Genomic DNA, 20,660 nt, shown 5'->3' with positions numbered 1-20,660 from the left:
AGCAACTAACACACACACGACACAAATGACTGCTTACTATCTCTACTTTAACTCCCTTCTAGTCCATTCTTCAGCAGCACATTCAATCTATGTACACACATGCTTAAAGCTTTCTCATAGCCTCAAAATTAAGTCAAACGTACCAAGGGATCACACAAAGCTGACATCACTCCTATCTCTATTTTCAGTCCCACTCCTTAACTTTGTTACCCTCTACACCAAAACCCAGACAGCTCTTGCCACCCTAAACTACTTGCAATTCCCCAACAAGCCAATTCACTCTTCTCCATGCCCTTACATAGGTGGTTTTCTTTGACTCAGTATGTGCTCTGGCTTCTTTCCCCTTTGGCTGGCTATTTCTCTAGTCTTTCAAGATGCAGTTCATTTTCAAACATTCTCAAAGATCTACCTTTATCTCTGCAAATCAGCCCTCCCAGTAGGTCCATCTTCTCATCTGTACAACCCATCACTTATCATGTGACTGCACTGTATCACCTGTTTCTCTGGTAGCCTTCACCAGTGTAACCAAAGCTCCCTAAGAACAGGGATCATATCCTAACCATCTTTGTATCCAAACATCTAGCAGTGATTGATATTAATGGAATCTAGGAAAAATACCTAACTGACTTCAAAACAGTATTGGAATAGTATTCTACTCTATAATGTTATCATGCATGTGTGTGCTAAGTCACTTAAGTCATATCGGAATCTGTGACCCTATGGACTGTAGCCTCCCAAGCTCCTCTGTCCACAGGATTTTCCAGGCAAGAATACTGGAGTGGGTTGCTATGCTCTTCTCCAAGGGATCTTCCTGACCTAGGGATCGAACTCACGTCTCTTAAGTCTCCTGCATTGGCAGATGTGTTTTTTACTACTAACGCCCCCTGAGAGGCCCTAATGGTATCATAGCTACCTTGAATTATGCTGGAAGTTGAAAAGCCAGATGCTTTCACCTGAACCACAAGAAAACCAAAATCTCTCTTTAAGATTTAGAGTATTTCCACTGTGATTGAAATATGAACTTTAAATTTAATGAAATCAAACAGATGCTCTTGGCAGTTTGATCAACTATTCTTCCAACAGATATCTGTATAGCAGATGGCACAAACAATTCAGCATATATTTAAATACTGATATAAAGTTAAAATAACATAAAATCTTTCAAATTTATTAGGGATTTATTTCTTCATGAGTGCCTTTTCAGGGGACTGGCATCCCTGACTAATTTTCAGACATGCTCTCAAAGATTTCTCTCCTCTTCACTTTCTTTCTTCTTCCAGGAAGAAGGCAAAGGCCCCATTGCAATGTTGCTATTGTTCAGTCGCTCAGTTGTGTCTCACAGTTTGCGACCCCATGGACTGCAGCATGCCAGGCCTCCCTGTCCTTCACCATCTCCCGGAGCTTGCTCAAATTGATGTTCATTGAGTCAGTGATGCCATCCAACCACCTCTTCCTCTGTTGTCCCCTTCTCCTCCTGCCTTCAACCTTTCCTCGCATCAGGGTCTTTTCTAATGTAATGCAATGTTACATTTATGCTTTTGTGGACTAAACTTAAAGCACCACCCTAAGAATGCAAGTATCATCCTTTATCTATCTTTTTCAGGAAATAAAGTTGGCACACACACTCAGTATATAGAAACTGACAAGAAACCTCACAGAGACTACTTTTGGTTTCCTCCAATGAGGATGACACACCTAACACTGACAAAGCAGGTAAAAATTGTTGTCGATTATGCAAATGTGGAAACATCATCTGTGAATGAAGACAGTCCCTACAGGTCTTCTAAGGCAAGCATGAGAGGCATAAATACGAATATACAGTATTGTTTATATGGTGTTATCATTTAGCTTCCAATCATCCCTGTGCATATAAAAAACTATATACAAAAAAGCCCCACTATTTTTACTTTCTCAGTTCAGTTCACTCACTCATTCATGTCCAACTTTTTGTGACCCTATTGACTGCAGCACAACAGGCTTCCCTGTCCATCACCAACTCCCAGAGACTACTCAACTCATGTCCATCGCATTGGTGATGCCATCCAACCATCTTGTCCTCTGTCGTCCCCTTCTCCTTCTGCCTTCAATCCTTCCCAGCATCAGGGTCTTTTCAAATGAGTCAGTTCTTCACATCAGATGGCCAAAGTATTGGAGTTTCAGCTTCAGCATCAGTCCTTCCAATGAATATTCAGGACTGATTTTCTTTAGGATGGACTGGTTGGATCTCTTTGCAGTCCAAGGGACTCTCAACAATCTTCTCCAACACCACAATTCAAAAGCATCAATTCTTCAGCACTCAGCTTTCTTTATAGTCCAACTCTCACATCAATACATGACTCCTGGAAAAACCATAGCTTTGATTGGATGGACCTTTGTTGGTAAAGCAATGTCTTTGTTTTTTAATATGCTGTCTAGGCTGGTCACAACTTTTCTTCCGAGGAGCAAGTGTCTTTTAATTTCATGGCTGCACTCGCCATCTGCAGTGATTTTGGAGCCCAAGAAAATAAAGTCTCTCACTGTTTCAATTTTCTCCATCTATTTCCCATGAAGTGATAGGACCGGATGCCACGATCTTAATTTTATGAATGTTGAGTTTTAAGCCGACTTTTTCACTCTCCTCTAAAACATAATTAATCAGATATGATTGTTCTCAATATGCTCCAATTGTCTCTTGAGGGTAGATAAAATGGCAGAGGCTTTTTTCCATATAAGAATAAACCATGAGTCTTTGGTGAACAAGGGCACTGAATTTTATCCTGTCCTTTATTATCTCCCATTAGTGGGTTAGTTGCTAAGTGTGTCTGACTCTGGAGACCCTGTGGAGTGTAGCCCACTAGGCTCCTCTGTCCATGGGATTCTCCAGGCAAGAATACTGGACTGGGTTGCCATTTTCCTTCTCCAGGGTATCTTCCCAACTCAGAGGTCGAACCCTGGTCTCTTGCATTACATGCAGATATTGTCTGAGCCACCAAGGTAGTCCCACTATTCCCCATTACTCCCCCAACATATTTTAGGACAAAAGCAATTCAAACAGTCTATATTGCCTAATCTTAGAATTCCCATGGGCTTGCCAGAATCATTCCCCATGTAAGGACCAAGTAGCAGAGAATACACTTGATTACACTAAAGTTTTAAGGTGCTTTGCCAGTATCCCTGAATTTTTGACATTCTGTACGACTCAAGATTCAAATGCAGTTTTCTCTCAGTGCAGTGTCAGGCGCATAGTCATTATGTATCAGTATACTGACTATGTTTAGTGGGTGGTCAGAGGTATTATGTAGCTACTTATAATTTAGTATTAAGAAAATTGCCATTAATAATTTACTTTTCTGCCTAGTACATTAAGGCAATATTTCTGTAATATATTGTTCTCTGAAAAAGAGCAATTACCAGGGGAACCATTTCTATCAGCTTTGGGCACTATTAGATCAAGGTCAGAGTTAGGGGCAGAATCTATAGTTTAAGTTTACCAAGTCATGTAGTATTTGACCTTTAAATTGCTGTTTTGTCATGCCATAGCTATTGCAGAGAAAGTGATCCTGTTATATCCAGTTTCATTGCTAAAATAAATACAAGGTCATTGCCTCCAGCAGGTGACTGGAAAACATACAGTATAATCTTCTTGATCCTGACACCCAAAACACAACTAAGAGTTTTTCTCAAGGCCTTTTGAATGCACTGAGAAATATAAATAAATAAAACAATATGTTACTCATAGTCAGCTATGATCAATTTAATTTGGCCAAGCATACAAAAGCAGCTTCCTTAAATAAGAGCTACCCAGGGTCTCATTAGTGCAGATGAAAAAAAAAAAAAATCAAGGTCATGCTAAAGGTGTATGACTTCATGGTGGAAAATTTCAATCCTCCAAACACCTCCGGGTAAGAAACCAAAAAGCAAGGGGAACAACAACTGTCAGGCAGATTTCAAAATCTCGTTCAGACCACGGGACAAATACTAAGTTAGGAAAAAAGCTGAAATTCTAAATATACTGAGGTATACATTTTTACAAAGTAAGGTTGACAAGGCCGAAGGCGGGTGTTGAATGTCTCTGATTATAATGAGCGGTGATTAGTATTATCTCCACACAAATGTGAAAGTGGAAGAGTGGGCACCTCAGAATTCTAAAGTGACCTTTTCATGTGAATTACATCTTAGGAAAAAAAAAAAAAAAACAACAATGATTTGTGAATTGTCCTCATGAGTAGATAATAATGCATTTTTCTGTTTACCTTTTAATCCTGTCCTGTCATATTTTGAATGATAGAAGAAAAGTGATTATAATGTTGAAAAGCAAGCAAAGATGTATTAAATAATCTGTATTTATTGAATTAAACTGTATTTATTGAATAATTGTATTTATTGAATAATAAATGTAAATATTAAACATATCTGCCCCATTATACATGCCTCTATCTACTTTAATACATACTTAACTATATATCATATATATTATACCTGAATATATAAAATGAGGATAGTTACCTATCAGAGCTCATCTGAGCTAAAAATTAATGCTGATAGCATTAATGGACTTGTGATCTATTTAATATTGCAGCTTTTAAAACCAAGAAGGCTGATCTTTTCTAAATGACGTTGTGGCAGGAAAAAGGTTAAGAGTGTAGGCTGGCAAGTCCATAGGAAAATAGTAGTAAGTTTCCAGTTAGATTCTGATGCTGATAAATCAATATAACTGTCAACAGCTGGGTCCTAAGATAAAGGCAGATGTGTAAAGAGAAAGCAAACAATCGTGGAAATGGAAGCAAACACAGTGCTTAAGGACATCAGCCATCTGGGAATTGCTTCTTTGAGGAGAAGCTGTAAATCAAGTCAGTCTGCCTTCTCTGAAAAGTGTTTTATTTTAATTTGGAGATTTATCTAATTCTATAAGTCATTGGCATAACCCAACCCAGAAGTGTTACCAAAGCATAAATTGCACATTCACACTGGAGATACTTGTCTTCATCACAAAATATTAGGAGATCAATAGCAGTGTCCTTGGGCTCCTGAGGCAAGTGTCCCTTTGTGTCGTGAAGCCCCAGTGATGCACAATATAGTTTTGCCTGGTACCTCCTTGGATTCTTTAAGGAATTTAAAAGGAATATCATATTGTGGTAGTCTGGGTTTGCTTTAAGGTAGCAAATATCTTGTGCCTTGTTTGAGGGAGCTTAGAGTGTGGTTCACTATGACACTATACAGGCTTCCTTTGATAGACAAACTTAAAGACTGTGAACTATTATTTCATATCCTGAGAGAATTACAGCATAGTTAGTAGGAAGGAAAACTCTCATGGAAACACTGGGACAGTTTACCAAGTGGCTGTTTGTGCAGTACCTACAAATAGTTATTGGGAGGTACCTCAAATGCAAGAAATCCTCACCCCTTGGGAGAAGTTGATACCCTCATATCATGTGGAATGAGCTAGGAAGAAAGCAATAGTTGGATGTCACCCAGAAACCCAAAGAAGTGCTGATAACCAGGCTGCTGGAAAAATCAAGAGCCAGACGTTCCCTAAGATATTTGAGTAGATAAACAAGTGTTTCTATTAGAGACCTTAGAATAAGCTTTCCTGCTGGATATCTGTCTACCCTTCCATATCTGTCCTTCGGCTCTCTATGCCCTGCCCTTTGCCCAGAAAACTGACCCATTTGGATAACACAGTAACGCGTTCTGACTTCCAGTTGGATTAAGTTAATGAGAAACCTTGACAGATGATCAGAGAGAAGAAGAAGAATGTGGTCAGTATTTTGGATTTTCACTTCAAAGAGAGTGAGTGGGCTGTGTTTTCTGTTAAAGGTAACTTCTCCTGTCAAAGCAGCCCCACCTACAAGACTTTGTCTTCTGGGTTTTAGTGTTGGTAGCAGTTCTCTGATAACCATCCTGAGCACTCTGCTATCTCTTGTGGTCTCTAAATTCCATTTACAACTTAAATAGTCTCCTTTTGAAAACTTCCCTCAGTTGTGTAACTTGAGAATGCCAAGTGTACTTGTGTGGACCCTGGCTATGTAGTGTTTCAGGTAGAAAGGGAAGAAGTATTAATACACAAGGAAAGAGAAATAAACTTGCCCAAGAGTCAAGACACGTTGGCTTAAGAGATCAGTCACTAGTGATTCTGTGAACTGAATAGTTATTCCCCTTCTCTGGGTACCTTTCATTTTTAAAAACTAAATTTGTACTTCTGGGATGAAAATTTTATTTTTGCCTCTAAAATTCTGTCTTTCTCTTATTCTAGACACAGAAACAATTTGTTTGAATATAAGACCACGAATGCCTATTTCATACTCTTTCTGCATCCCAGGGCACATTGCTGATCGCTTTATCAATATCCATTCCCCTTTCCCTACAGAACCCCACGTGATTTGGGGTGACAATATGCCTAGCTTCATAAAAGACATTATTCATATTTCTTGGGGAAGGATGGGACCACCAAGTGATTGACTACTGGTTAATGAGATCAAAGTCCAAGTTACTGGGTAGAGTTTCTGGAAATCTAAGAGGCCATCTCATTGGAGTTGCCCTTTTCTGCCCTTTGCCCTTTCTCTTCTTCTTGCCTGAAATGCGGATTGATGACTGGGGTAGGGAAGTCTTCCCTAGAGTGACAGCACAGGCTTACTCTGGCAGATGGAGGCTGGAAGCTGATAGCATCATGGAAGTTGCAATACAGCCATGGATATTATCTTTCTACCTACATGGCGCGTGCTAAAATGCTTCAGTCACGTCCGACTCTTTTCAACTTCATGGACTACAGCCTGCCAAGCTCCTCTGTCCACGGGATTCTCCAGGCAAGAATACTGGAGTGGGTAAGCCATTCCCTTCTCCAGGGGATCCTCCCAACCCAAGGATCAAAACCGGGTCTCTTACATTGCAGGCAGATTATTTACCCCTGAGCCATGGTAGAGCTTACTTAATTTAGTCTCATGTTTCTGTAACGTAAAGTCTTCTATATTTCTCTAACTCAGAAAATAATCAAGTTACATACAAACCATGTAGTCCTGGATAACTCAGGTCAGAGTTCTAGTTGGTGCCCCAGTAAACCCTTGCTTCCCCTTTCCTTATCCTGTATCCAACTTAATCCCTCAAACTTCACAAGGACTGTGCTAAAATCACATGTGACTCTAATTTTTAAACCCAGAAGTGACAGCTTAATTCATGTGATTCACTTATTTTACAATTCCTCAGTTTCACTTACAGTTAGATATCCAAGAGGAACTCCTGCACACAGGAACTCCTGTGTGTAAAGATGAAAGTTCATAGCAGCATGGCTTTTAACAGGAAAGATCTAGAAGCAGTACATGCACGTTGTGGAATATTATACTGCATTGAAAATAAATGAGTTACAGTAACATGCAATCACAGGGATGGATATGTCAAAATAATGAGTGAAGGAAGCACATCCAACAAGATATATAACTTACTAACCTTTTCATAAACTTAAACAAAACAACTAAAACCAAATAGTATGTGTTTAAAAATATAATGTCACTGAGCAAGACCCTCTGAATAGTTCCCTACCTATGTCCTCTGCCTGCCTTTTGTTTGTAGAAAAACTTGAGTCAAGGAATAAATTGAATCATATAACTGAAAAAATGCAGAGAGAGAAAAACGGCCAAGCAAGACAAAACAATAATACTTTAGCGATTAAACAAAGTCAAGGACCTTTAGTTTTTCCTCAAGGACTAGAGTTAATTGATGCCATGTCCTTTGAACAGTTTTGCAGAGACTAAAAACCCAGACAGGTGGAAGAAGTTAACTGTATGCTGCCTACAAGCATGTAGACTGCAGACTGGTTGGAAACCAAAGCTGATGAAGCCAACTCCCAATTACTTCACTGCCAACCAATCATAAAAAGGTCCACAAGCTGGTCATGCCCTGCTTAATCTGTACCTTAAGACTCAATATCCACTCCAGTGGGTCACACAGTCTTGAGGGCATAAGCATGCTATGACCCTCTTTGCCTGGCAAAGCAATAAAAGCTACTTTTATCTACTACATCCAAAATTCTGCCTGAGTTTCCATTTGGCACTGGTAAACAGAGGTTGAATTTTGGCAACAGTACTGCTTAGATATGCACATGTTTTTACAACTATAGTTTAAAGGCAAGGGACTGAAAAATACAGAATTCAATATTGAATATACACTTTTTAATTTATAATTATTAAATAATTATAACTATAGGTATGTATGCGTAGATAGATAGCTTCCATATCAGTTTGAAATGTATGTATATGGTATGATTTAAACAGGCAAAAAGTCTAATAGCTATCTCATAAATATTTTTTAGGCTCACTTCTTTTTTTAAAAAAAATTGGTTTTATTGTGGCAAAAGTCACATGTTATAAAACATACTATCTTAGTCATATTTGACTGTACATTTCAATGGTACTAGGGCTTCCCTGATGGCTCAGACAGTAAAGAATCTGCCTGCAATGTGGGAGACCTGGGTTCGATCCCTGGGTTTGGAAGATCCTTTGGAGAAGGGAATTGCAACCCACTCCAGTATTTTGCCTGGAGAGGCCATGGACAAAGGAACATGATGGGCTACAGTTCATGGGGGTCACAAACAGTCACAAAGAGTTGGAAACAACTGAGCTACTAACACTTTCAGTGGCACTAAGTACATTCACATTTGTTACAGGTGCGGTGGGGAGGGATGGGGGCTTAAGATCACTTTTTAAACTACTCAAACTACTCCAGATAACCTTCCAATGTGAGCAAACTGTCCTTTCACTTGACATAATTTATCAACCTGAAATTACATGTATTAATCAATGATCCCACCCCTTTCACAATTCTGCCACACACAGATTTCCTCAGTTAACTTGCAGCCACTCTGCATTGCTGAGATATTAAGAAGAAATATTGTGCTCAGGCAGGGACTGAAAGTAAAGAATTAGTTGCTCAGTCGTGTCTGACTCTTCGCAACCCCATGGTCTGTAGTCCATCAGGCTCCTGTGTCCATGACATTCTCCAGGCAAGAATACTGCCTGAGGTAGCCATTCCCTTCTCCAGGGGACCTTCCTGATCCAGGGATTGAAAGTGGGTCTCCTATATCGCAGGCAGATTCTTTACCCCCTGAGCCACCAGGGGAGCCCCTAAACAGGGACTAGGCATTGATTATTGCCTGCAGTTTAAGAGACACAAAATCTTTCAGTGACTATCTCCTAAACTCAGCTTCCTTCAGATCAGCATTGAAGCCCCACCCTGCCAGGCCTCAGCCTACTTTCCTACCTTCTCTAAGCTTATCTCCATGCTTCTCCACAACTCTCCACTGCAGCTGAATTCCTTCTCATTCCCAAATAAACTGAAGACTTTCCTAAACCAGAATTCCTCCCAAGGAATCTTTTGGTTGGCTATATTCTGGGTGTCTGGGAAGCTCTCTTCCTCACTGTCTATAGATTTAAAATCTATCCATCCTTCAAAATTTTCAGCTCAATTTTTGCCTCTTCTGTGGCAATATTTCCTAAGAATCACTATGACAGTTTTCATTGGTAAAACACTCGCTAACAGATGCACACTCCATCTTCTTCTGCTCCTGTCTCTCTTGCTCACCGTTGTAGACCCTGAGTTATCCCAGGGTCTGGCCCGTGATGGAGGTTGAATAAAGAGCTTCTGAATGTAAGAACTTGAAAATATCTTCAATTACTTACTTGGGCTATTCTTTAAATTACGTATTTTTTTTCTTTCTCTCTTCTTCTCAGCTGAACTTCTTAGAGAGTGAGAACTATGTCAATCCCATGCTTCCCCTGATCGTGCCAATTTGATTGCTTATAAAAAGTACTTCCTAAAAATCTGATTTACTTCAAAAGAATAAACAAAAATAGAATTGGGATTGAATTTATATTAATTGCTCCATTAAAAAAAATATACAAACCAACCAAGTGCTAACAACTTCTACAGAAATTAGGAAATTAATATTTATCTTCTGAGTAAGGCATCTAAGGTTCAGAATCAAAAGTTCCAGGGACAAAAAACAACTCTTTATAAACAGATTTACCAAAATTTTCCAAAGATTTTGGAGAAAATATTACTTTCACTAACAGATGGGGTGGAATGCCACTGTTAAATTACAAATACTATTAAGTTATATTATAAACTGCATTCAGGGATTTGTTTTCCTTAATAAACTGTAACTTATTATTTTCATTTTGCATATTGCTGGCAATGTTGAAAATTTATCCAAATGTAGAGTGCAATCTCAGTATTTTAGGTCTTCATTAGTAAACACATTTACTGAAACAAATAACAGAAAAGGGTGACTTCTTTATATAATGTTTATTATTTATTTTGCAGTATGCTGGTTCTTTGTTGCTGCGCAGGCTTTTTCTCTTTTTTTTCTAGTTGTGTTAAGTGGGGGCTACTCTATAGTTGTAGTTTGCAGACTTCTCATTGCAATGGCTTCTTTGCTGCAGAGCAGGGGCTCTAGGGTACAGGGGCTTCAGAGTTGTGGCATGTGGCTCAGTAGTTGTGACTCCCTGGTTCTAGAGCACAGGCTCAATAGTTGTGGTGCATGAGCTTAGTTGCTCCATGGCATGTAGGATCTTCCCAGGTCAGGGATTGAACCCGTGTCTCCTGAATTGGCAGGCTGACTCTCCACCACTGAGCCACTAGGGAAGCCCTCTATTGCTACTGTTTATCATGGAAAACATATTCACTTTTAAAATACTGTGCATATTTTATACATTATATCAATATAAAGTATAGTATATATTATATATGCAGATATACACATATATATGGCAGATGTGTTACAGGATATTATCTGCATCATCACTAATGATAAAGATGCTTTAAATCAAGGAGTCATTGCTTATAATTCTCATTAACAGTCTTTAGTGTTTACTATGTAAACATAATGAAATCAAGGAAGATGGCATTGATATTTTATTATAATTACTAGCATATTATTTCTTGCATGCAGTGAGACATTAATAATTCATGCATGGTGCTTTGAGCTTTTCTTGCCCCTTGTTGATTGGAATAGCATGAGATCATTATCATAAATTCAAATGCAGTGATGTATGCTCACAATTAACAGCTTGTACCTTCTTACCTTCTGCAGCATACAATAAAGCACTTATACAATTTACATTCATGTAATAATAATTAACACCTTCTGTGTGGCATTTCATTCAATACTAAGTAATCCAATTATTGGGTCACTTGACAGACTCAAAAATCATGCATTAAATCCTTGGAGATAAAGGGATACAAATGCATGAAATAACTATAAGCTAATTTCTGGAAACACATTAGTAATGATGTCAAACAGTATTTTCAAGTACTACAAAGTGATTTAGTAATTTTAGCTGAGAATATGGCAGAAGATATTTCATATATAGATAGTAGTGATGAAAAGGGAAAGCAAGGAGAAGGCCTACTCAGAGAAGAGAATATTCTAATTCCATGTAAGAGAGAGCAAAGGAATAACTAAGCACATAAAGGACTAAGTAATAGACCAGTGAGACATGACTTGTTTGAAGCATTGGGGAGAGAGCTTTGAATCAATTGCATACTGTAGAGTTTGAAATGAATTAGAATCACTAGGATTCTGGACTGGAAAAAGTGATTGGTTTTTTTTTTTTTTTAATTGATTCATGGATTGATTAAGAGATTTTACCAGAAGGAGGATATGGAATCATCCCAAGAGAGAGGGAGATAGTGGCAGGTTTCACCTATAATTTAAAAATGAAATCATGATGACATGAAGCAGACCTGTGCTTGGAAATAGAAGAAGGAACACACACAAAGCAAATGACAAACTAAGATTTAGAACTTGATGATGTGGAATCCAAAATGAGTGATGGATAGTGTTGCTGTGATTCTGTAGGAATGAGATAAAAATAGTATACATTTACTTTCCAGAGCCTGGACAAGCAAGATTCCTCCATTCCTCCTCATCGAAAGAATAGCTTCATCTCTCCCTACAGTTAATTCTATGTAACAGTTTGAAAAGGGAAAATTTGCTTTGAATAAAGTGTGATGGATCTAATGAGTGTGATGGATCTAATGGGTGTGATTCTTCACTGAAACATTTACATGTATTCTGAATGCCATTCCACTCCATCTCCTTTATGGATTATTAATTTGGCACTAAACAAACAAATGGATTATGAAGCAAATGAGAATGATTGGCCATGTCAAGCTCCCCATTCTCTTCACGGGAGCACACATTTTAATAGGATCTACTCTCTAAAGAGAATTCAGAAGCATTAAAATCTGCTCACCATATGAACCTAAAAAGGTTCATGTGTTTTTGTATTAACTACAGAGGGGGAAAAAATATTTCTTCTTCAATCACCTGTTAACGATGGAAAAGGAACTTTTTTAAACTACAGAGCATATAAAAGGAAAATATAATCTAAATTCACAAAATAACAAAAACTTAGCAGTGTATATGCCTAGTTTATGAAAGTCATATTCTCATTTTCATGCTGTGCCTCATAGTACATGTCTATAATTCATTTTATATGCTATAATTTATAATGTGAATTATGCTATAATATGAAAGGCATATTCATGCATTCTTGCTGTGCTGCAAATGAAATAAGGTTAAATTGCTTTGGAATATCAGTATTTTCTATGAATTGACTCCTACACAGCTAGCTGACACTGGCCAGCTCTATACTTTTAAAAATGTTTACTTCCTAAGGTGTTTTTTACAGCTGCCCGTTTCCAAGATACCAAGAGTTGAGTACATTGCAATTTCCTACCTTTAGATGTCAAAGAACAACAACAAAAGCCCTAATAACTCTTGCTTGAATTTAGTTCACTGGTTTATCTTTTTAAAAAATGTTTTTGTGACCAATGGTCTAAAAACCCAGCTTTTAGTTTATTAAAAACCCTAAAATAAATAAGGAAAAAAAAGACCTTCACCCTCCACAATTTTCCATGGTTAGGGTTAACATTTAAGCCTTAAACTTACTCTGCTGAAATTCTTTTGCTTTAAAAAAAAAAAATCTAAATATTTATCTTTGCTCCAAAATCTACTCAGCCTTTTCTTTTAGATAGCCTTAGCTTCTCTTGAAAATTAGCCTGCAAATATATGGGTATTTTATTAGGTTTGACAAAGCTGTAGATTTTGATGCCATCGTCTGTGAAGAAAATTTATTGTTTAAATGTTATATTGTTTCAGTTAGTGCTGGAAAAAGTGTGATATTCCTAATACATGGACACATATATCCAAAGCATAGTTCCACTAAATTACTTTTATTTTCACTTGTGCTTATTGGCTATGAGTTATTTTTAAAAACTTTACAATTAAAACAAAGTGTAAAATACTTATAAAGAATAAAGGTCACCTTGGAATTTGATATATAAACCAGAAAAACACTTTCAACTTAAGAATTAATCCATAAAAACTTTCATTATTTAGCATTGATGAAATTACCTAATTGGATTTATGGTTCTATATGTAATGACATTGTTTCTAAGTCACTTAAAGTGCAAGGGAGTGTTTTATGTCCTTGCTTAACTAATCTTTGGTTCTGGGAACAAATCCTACTTTACTAAGATTGTATGGAGGTAATTCTTGATTACTTTCCATTTTCATAATTTCAGGGCATTATCTGAGGGAGAACATTTTGTCTTTAGCCTGTTAGCTCTGCTGTATGGTGGAAAGATGAGGCATAATTTAAAATGAGATGGTTTTAAAATGTGTCTTTGGCTTCTCACTAGCTGTTTTACATTGAAGAGGCTGCTGAAGCTCTCTGAGCCTGTATTATCCTGTATAAAAATGCAGATTAAACTTGCAGAATCATTACAAGGATTAAATGAGATAATGAATGTAAAGCACTTGGCACACTGGGAAAAAAACAGTATATACTTTAAAAAAAATCCACACATCCTCACTATATGTAAATTAAGTAACATTGCACAATTTGATTTTAGACATGATTTTAATCAGTTTCAAATTTTTTACTATGAGTTCATTTCTGCTTTGAATTTTCTCCTAAAATTTTGATTATTCATGTCAAGGGTCATTCAGGTGTTTATTTTTCTTTCCTCTATATCAGGATATCTGGTTTAGATCATTTTAGCACTAACTTGAAGCAATACAGAAACATTCATTTAAAAAAAATATTCAAGTCACTAATTTAACTTTCATACTTTATGAATCTATAAAAATGAATTATATTAGTAAACTTTATACTTAACTGGTTAATAGCTAATTTATACATATATTTATTAATTTTGATTTACTAGAGGTAAAAGCTATTGCACATTTTTATGTTAAACCTTTTTTCTGATTTGTAATGATTTAATATATCTCATGTATTATTAAACTCATGCATTATTACCACATTATTACCACAGTTTTAAAAATCAAATCTGGCCTTGGTCCAGTACAGAAGAAAGATAGGAAAGCGAGAATGAATTAAATTGTCCGTTAAAATGAAACAGAAAAGCTGGATTAGAAATGAAATGATAGGAAGGATCAAAAAAAGCTTAAAACATATTAATACAATGTGGATATATAATATAATGGATTTCCCAGTTGGTGCTAGTGGCAAAGAACCCACCTGGCAATTGTTCAATTGCCAGTCATGTCCGACTCTGAACCCCATGGACTGCAGCTCTCCAAGTGCATTTGTCCTTCACTATCTCCCAGCATTTGCTCAAATTCATGTTCATTAAGTCAGCCATACACATGAGTATTGACTAAAACACGTCTTTGTAGCATCTAGGCCCTGCCACCACTGTGTGTGGCTGAGTTCACAAATCTGTTGTAATCAGTAGCTTTCCTCTCACCTCTCTGACTCTCTTCGCCTGCTAAGCTTTGTTTCCTGGCAGTAATTAAAACCTTCTGCCACTGCTGTAGCTACTGCTGCTGCTACTGCTGCTGGAAGCATCACAGTCACCTCGGTTTCGTGGTGTGGCAGACTATTGGCCTCCACTACCATATGGGCCAGAACTTCTGCCTCCAAAGTGTCCTCCTTTCATGGGTCCAAAATTTGAAGATTGATTGCTGTAATTGCCAAAAATCACTGTAGCTTCCACCACCTCTCAAACTGCTTCTATCACTACCAAATCTATCATGGCCATCTACACTGTCACTACATCCACCTGCCAGGAGACATAAGAGATGTGAGTTTGATCCCTGGATTGGATTGGGAAGATCCCCTGGAGGAGGAAATGGCAACCCCCTCCAGTGTTTTCTGCCTGGAGAAGCACATGGACGGCAGAGCCTGGTGGACTACAGTCCATAGGGTCAGAAAGAGCCTGACATTACTGACCTGACTTAGCATGCGTGCATGCACACATATAATATTTTACATATAATCTGAAAAGGAGAGAGAAAGGAATAGAGGATTGAGCAAAAAGATTGGAAACAAGAATATTTTATACTCTGAAGGAAATACTTATTATACAGAGTAATAATAATTACCAAAAATTAATGAGAAATTATCATAAGCTAAGCACTTTGCCAACAAAGGTCCGTCTAGTCAAGGCTATGGTTTTTCCTGTGATCATGTATGGATGTGAGAGTTGGACTGTGAAGAAAGCTGAACGCCAAAGAATTGATGGTTTTGAACTGTGGTGTTGGAGGAGACTCTTGAGAGGCCCTTGGACTGCAAGGAGATCCAACCAGTCCATTCTAAAGGAGATCGGTCCTGGGTGTTCTTTGGAAGGAATGATGCTAAAGCTGAATCCAGTACTTTGGCCATCTCATGTGAAGAGTTGACTCATTGGAAAAGACTCTGATGCTGGGAGGGATTGGGGGCAGGAGGAGAAGGGGACAACAAAGGATGAGATGGCTGAATGGGATCACCAACTCGATGGACGTGAGTCTGAGTGAACTCTGGGAGTTGGTGATGGACAGGGAGGCCTGGCGTGCTGCAATTCATGAGGTGGCAAAGAGTTGGACACGACTGAGTGACTGAACTGAACTGAAATGATTATGCTAAGAACTTTAAATGCATTATTTCATTTAACTCTCAAAATAACCTTAAGAGATTGGGATTATAGCTCTCTTCTTTGCCAGATGATGAAAGGCTTAAAGAGGCTAAATAGCACTCCAAAGTTCACAGAGTTTGTAAGAAATGACAGCAATTACATTATCAAGATTTTGTCCCTATAATCACCTGTGATATCATGTATTATTACTTAACAAGTCATTGTAAAACTTACTGGTTTAAAATACAACAATCATTTATTTTGCTCAGGGATCTAAAATGCAGGCAGGAATCAGCAAGAATGGTTCATTGCTGGTCTATGCAGCTTTATTTGAGGTCTTTCAATTGGGACTAGATAATACACTTCTTGGTTGTCACACACATATAGCTGACAAGTTGGTGCTATTTGTCTATTAAAACATCACCTGGAGCGGATGACCTGGGAAAGAGAACTCTTATTTTGGAGGGAAAATGAGGATATGAGTTGAATGAAAGATAAGGGAAAGAAGGTACAATCAATAACTGATTAAAGTTCCCAGTGGATTGTAAAAATTGTTGGCATTTTTACAATTGTAGAAAATGCAGTGAGCTGGAAAGCTGTGGGGTAGTGGTCAGAGAGCAGGATGTTTGTGGTCGAAATTCTCACAGGGATGTAGGGGGATAATGGAAATGTCTGCCTTAACGACTAGCTCTGAGAGGAAATTCCCTGTTTGTTCAGTGGTTAGTGCCCTGAGCTTCTACTGCAGGGGTCATGGGTTCAATCTCAGGGAACTGAGATCCTGCAAGACGGGCAAACCAGAAAAAAAATAAATAAAAAGAGGGAGAGGGTGGGAAGATTTGGGAGAATGGCATTGAAACATGTAAAATATCATGTATGAAACGAGATGCCAGTCCAGGTTCAATGCACGATACTGGATGCTTGGGGCTAGTGCACTGGGACGACCCAGAGGGATGGTATGGGGAGGGAGGAGGGAGGAGGGTTCAGGATGGGGAACACATGTATACCTGTGGTGGATTCATTTTGATATTTGGCAAAACTAATACAATTATGTAAAGTTTAAAAATAAAATAAAATTAATTAAAAAAAAAAAAAGACTATGTGTGAAGACTAGCTGTGGTAGAGTGGAGGATAATTTCACTGGAGGAGATGAATCTGAGTTGCTGGAAGAGTCATCTGTTTGGATATTGAGAGCCACAAGAAAAGTATCAGGACTATTAGTAGACACAGGATACTGAGTATGAAGCTGAATCCTTCCAGGAACACAGGAAATAGTTTACATGGGAAGGAGAGGTAGTGGGGAAAGACTGAAACAAGAAGCGGTAGTTAATGACAGTAGGAGATTGAAGCTGGATGTGTCAGGAAACGGGGCAAGAGAATATAGACAAGAATTGAGCCAATTATAAGTGCAAAGCATATTTATTTTTACCCTGTGTGTGCATGTGTGTGTGTGCGCGTGCTCAGTCAACCAAAAACAAATACATAAAAATTCCCCCAATAGATACTGTTTCTTGTAAATCTCTGGATAATTAAATGAGTATAGAAGAGGAGAACATTCAATATTCATTAAATACTCTGGTTTATAATTAGGGAAATTTTACATAAAGCATAGATAACGATGACATCAGTTATCCAGAACAAATTGCTTATTTGTGATGCAGTCATATTTTAGTCAGTGTTTCCTTTCCAGGTACTAAGACATAGTTGCTTGTATTTATTTCTCTTCCTTTCTCCTATTTTGTGGCTAGCCTAGTAAAGTGTGCAAACTTAATGTGCTTTTCTGAAAGCTAAATGCTCAGATACATACCTTTTTCAGATTAGCTGGTTTCCTTTCTTGAGGTGAACCCAAAATGTAAAACATGTCTTTCTTCACTGTGCCTGCAAGACTTAGGCAATGCCTGATTTACACTAGGTGTTCAATTAATGTTTGTCAAATGACTCTATTCAAAGTGATAAAATATCACACATGGAAAAAATACAAAAGTACAAAAAATTACATTGATACAAAAATGAATGTAATCCAAGAGGGAGGATTCATTCACGCACAGTGCACTAGTCAGTCAAATGGGAGTGGCATCCCAGGTTAGTGAAACATGAAGGTGAATCACTGGCCCCCTACAAGGTGTATTCAGTAAAGGTGATTTAATAGCAGTGTCAGTTACAGCTCAGAGTGTTTTTTATTTCTCTGGAGAGAGTAAAAAAAAATGATTTTAAGTTGGTTATGAAGGATTTATAGACTTAATATTTGAGTCTTGTGATACAAGGTAAGGATTTATAGATAAAGTGGTAAAGTTTTCATTTTTATAAAGGTGTATAAAATGGTGGATTCCGAGCTATTGACAATATCCCTGGAGAGACACTTGAGGTCCTCTCCCAAAACATCTGCCCTAGAAGTATTTCAGTTCAAAGGCTTACACACTACCGAAATGAACATCCCCAGGCAGCCTTCTGAAATGAAACATTTCATTTTGGATAAACATTTCATTTTGCACATTCGATAAACCTTAGTCAGTAGGACTCTAGAAAGAAAGTAGAACTGAAGAATTCCAAAAATCAGAAAACAGAAATTAAAGTAGATACAACCTGAAGGGATAAATTTGACATCTTCCTGAGACTAAATTAAATGAGAATTAGATCATCAGTATCAAAAGGCTGAGAAGGTATTTGGTCAAAGCCTGAACAATGATGAAGAATGTGGATAAATTCAAAATAGTTTTGCAAACTTTGGGGGCTAAATCGCTAATGGCTAGTATTTTTAAGTGCTGATTATATGCTGCATATGCTAAGCATTTTGTAGACAGTGTTTATAAATCTTACAACAATACAATGGAGAGGGGATTGCTGGGTCTTTGACTTTGAAAAGGAAAATATAGATTAATCAAAATAAAATTTAGTTTTACTAATATGCAAATTTTCTAAAAGAATTATAGTCCTTATCATCAAAAGAGCCAACAGACCATTACAAACAATTGTAACTACAGATCACAGTTATTTCTCTTAAAATGGGACTTACTATATTATTTAGGTTAAAACTAATGCAAGAGGATCCAAAATCAAGGTTAAAGAAAAATATCCATCATATTAGACTAAGAACAGCATTAACTGTATTTTTTTTGCAAGATGTAAGAAAATAAATAATTTGAGATACAATTTATATTATGAATTTATAAAGTATATAATGAAATCACTAATTTGTATATTGAAAAGGGAAAATTTATTACTGCAGAAAAATTTTAAAAGATATGAATTTGATGGCTGAAGCTTAAATATTATCAAGGAATTTTATTGCTCTGATTTATCTTTTGAAGAAAAGAACTAGTAAAAATATATTTTTTCACTTTATTTTTATTATTTTTAATATAAATTTATTTATTTTAATTGGAGGCTAATTACGTTACAATATTGTATTGGTTTTGCCATATATTACATGAATCCACCACGGGTGTACATGTGTTCCCCATCCTGAACCCCCTTCCCACCTCCCTCCCCATCCCATCCCTCTGGGTCATCCCAGTGCACCATCCCTGAACATCCTGTATCATGCATCAAACTTGGGCTGGCGATTCGTTTCACGTATGATAACAGACATGTTTCAATGCCATTCTCCCAAATCATCCCCCCCTCACCCTCTCCCACAGGGTCCAAAGACTGTTCTATACATCTGTGTCTATTTTGCTGTCTCCCATACAGGGTTATTGTTACCATCTTTCTAAATTATATATATATGCGTTAGTACACTGTATTGGTGTTTTTCTATGTAAGAGGCTCCAGTTTCATCCACCTCATTAGAACTGATTCAAATGTATTCTTTTTAATGGCTGAGTAATATTCCATTGTGTATATGTACCACAGCCTTCTTATCCATTCGTCGTTTTGTTTCTAACTTCTTTGAAAAGTTATTCATCCCATTATATAATACTTCTATTTTTTCAGTAAAGTAAAACATAAAGAAAGAAGATGAGACAGATTTGGCTCTTTGGTAAATAGATTCTAGAAAAAAAGAACTAGAAAAATCTGTCAATAAAATAATATCATAATTATACTCTAGAAAATGCTCAGGCAACTAGGTTTTATTAATGACATGGACTACATTAAAAAAATCAAAAGGATCAGTTAGACATAAAAAAGAATAAACTGTTTATAACACTTTTGGAGATGGGGTGTGGGTTTAAAAACCCATGAAAAGAATAAAAGAAATTATATGAGACTTTGGCAATCTGGAATCTACCAAAAGTAGTCAAAATGCTCAATGACATTTCCTAGTAACATTCTTTGAAGAAATGTCAATTCACACCAAAAAGATAAAAGAAAAAAAAGTCACCCAAACATGATAAAATGAATAAACATTAGAGCTACTATTTTCTTCAATGGAATACTTAAGGAAAATCAATCTGTGAAAGTGAAATATTGACCTGTTTTCAAGAGAATGTGCATATCAGATTTGCTTCACATGACCCTGCCCCTCCAGAAACCAAAATGAAGTTCTTGCTCATTAGAAAACTTAATTATACTGAAGATTCCATCATTTGAGCATTTTATCTGGACTTCCCAAATTATCTCATGCATGCTAACAAAAAAGACTAAGCTTCAATTTCCTCTATGTTTACAAATATGTAACATATACGTGCATATAAATACATGACTCGAAGCATACAGTGACAGTACTTGTGTGTGACATGCTGTATGGCTTCTGTGAATGTCCACAGATAAGTCCTCCTTATGCTGCAGATCTGCTCATTCCCACAGTTTTTATTTTATTTTGGCAAGTA

The 20,660-nt window shown here is 37.2% G+C and overlaps 1 protein-coding gene across 1 annotated transcript in view; it reads right to left on the bottom strand.

Moving 5' to 3' along the window:
• Positions 1 to 20,660, bottom strand: part of HCN1 (hyperpolarization activated cyclic nucleotide gated potassium channel 1) — a 466,192-nt gene that overhangs the window by 168,583 nt on the left and 276,949 nt on the right. The window lies entirely within an intron of this gene.

The sequence above is a fragment of the Bos javanicus genome, chromosome 20 (genome assembly GCF_032452875.1).
Source record: "Bos javanicus breed banteng chromosome 20, ARS-OSU_banteng_1.0, whole genome shotgun sequence".
Lineage (NCBI taxonomy): Eukaryota > Metazoa > Chordata > Mammalia > Artiodactyla > Bovidae > Bos > Bos javanicus.
The sequence above is the reverse complement of the archived record's forward strand: the minus strand, read 5'-3'. Positions and strand labels throughout refer to the sequence as shown.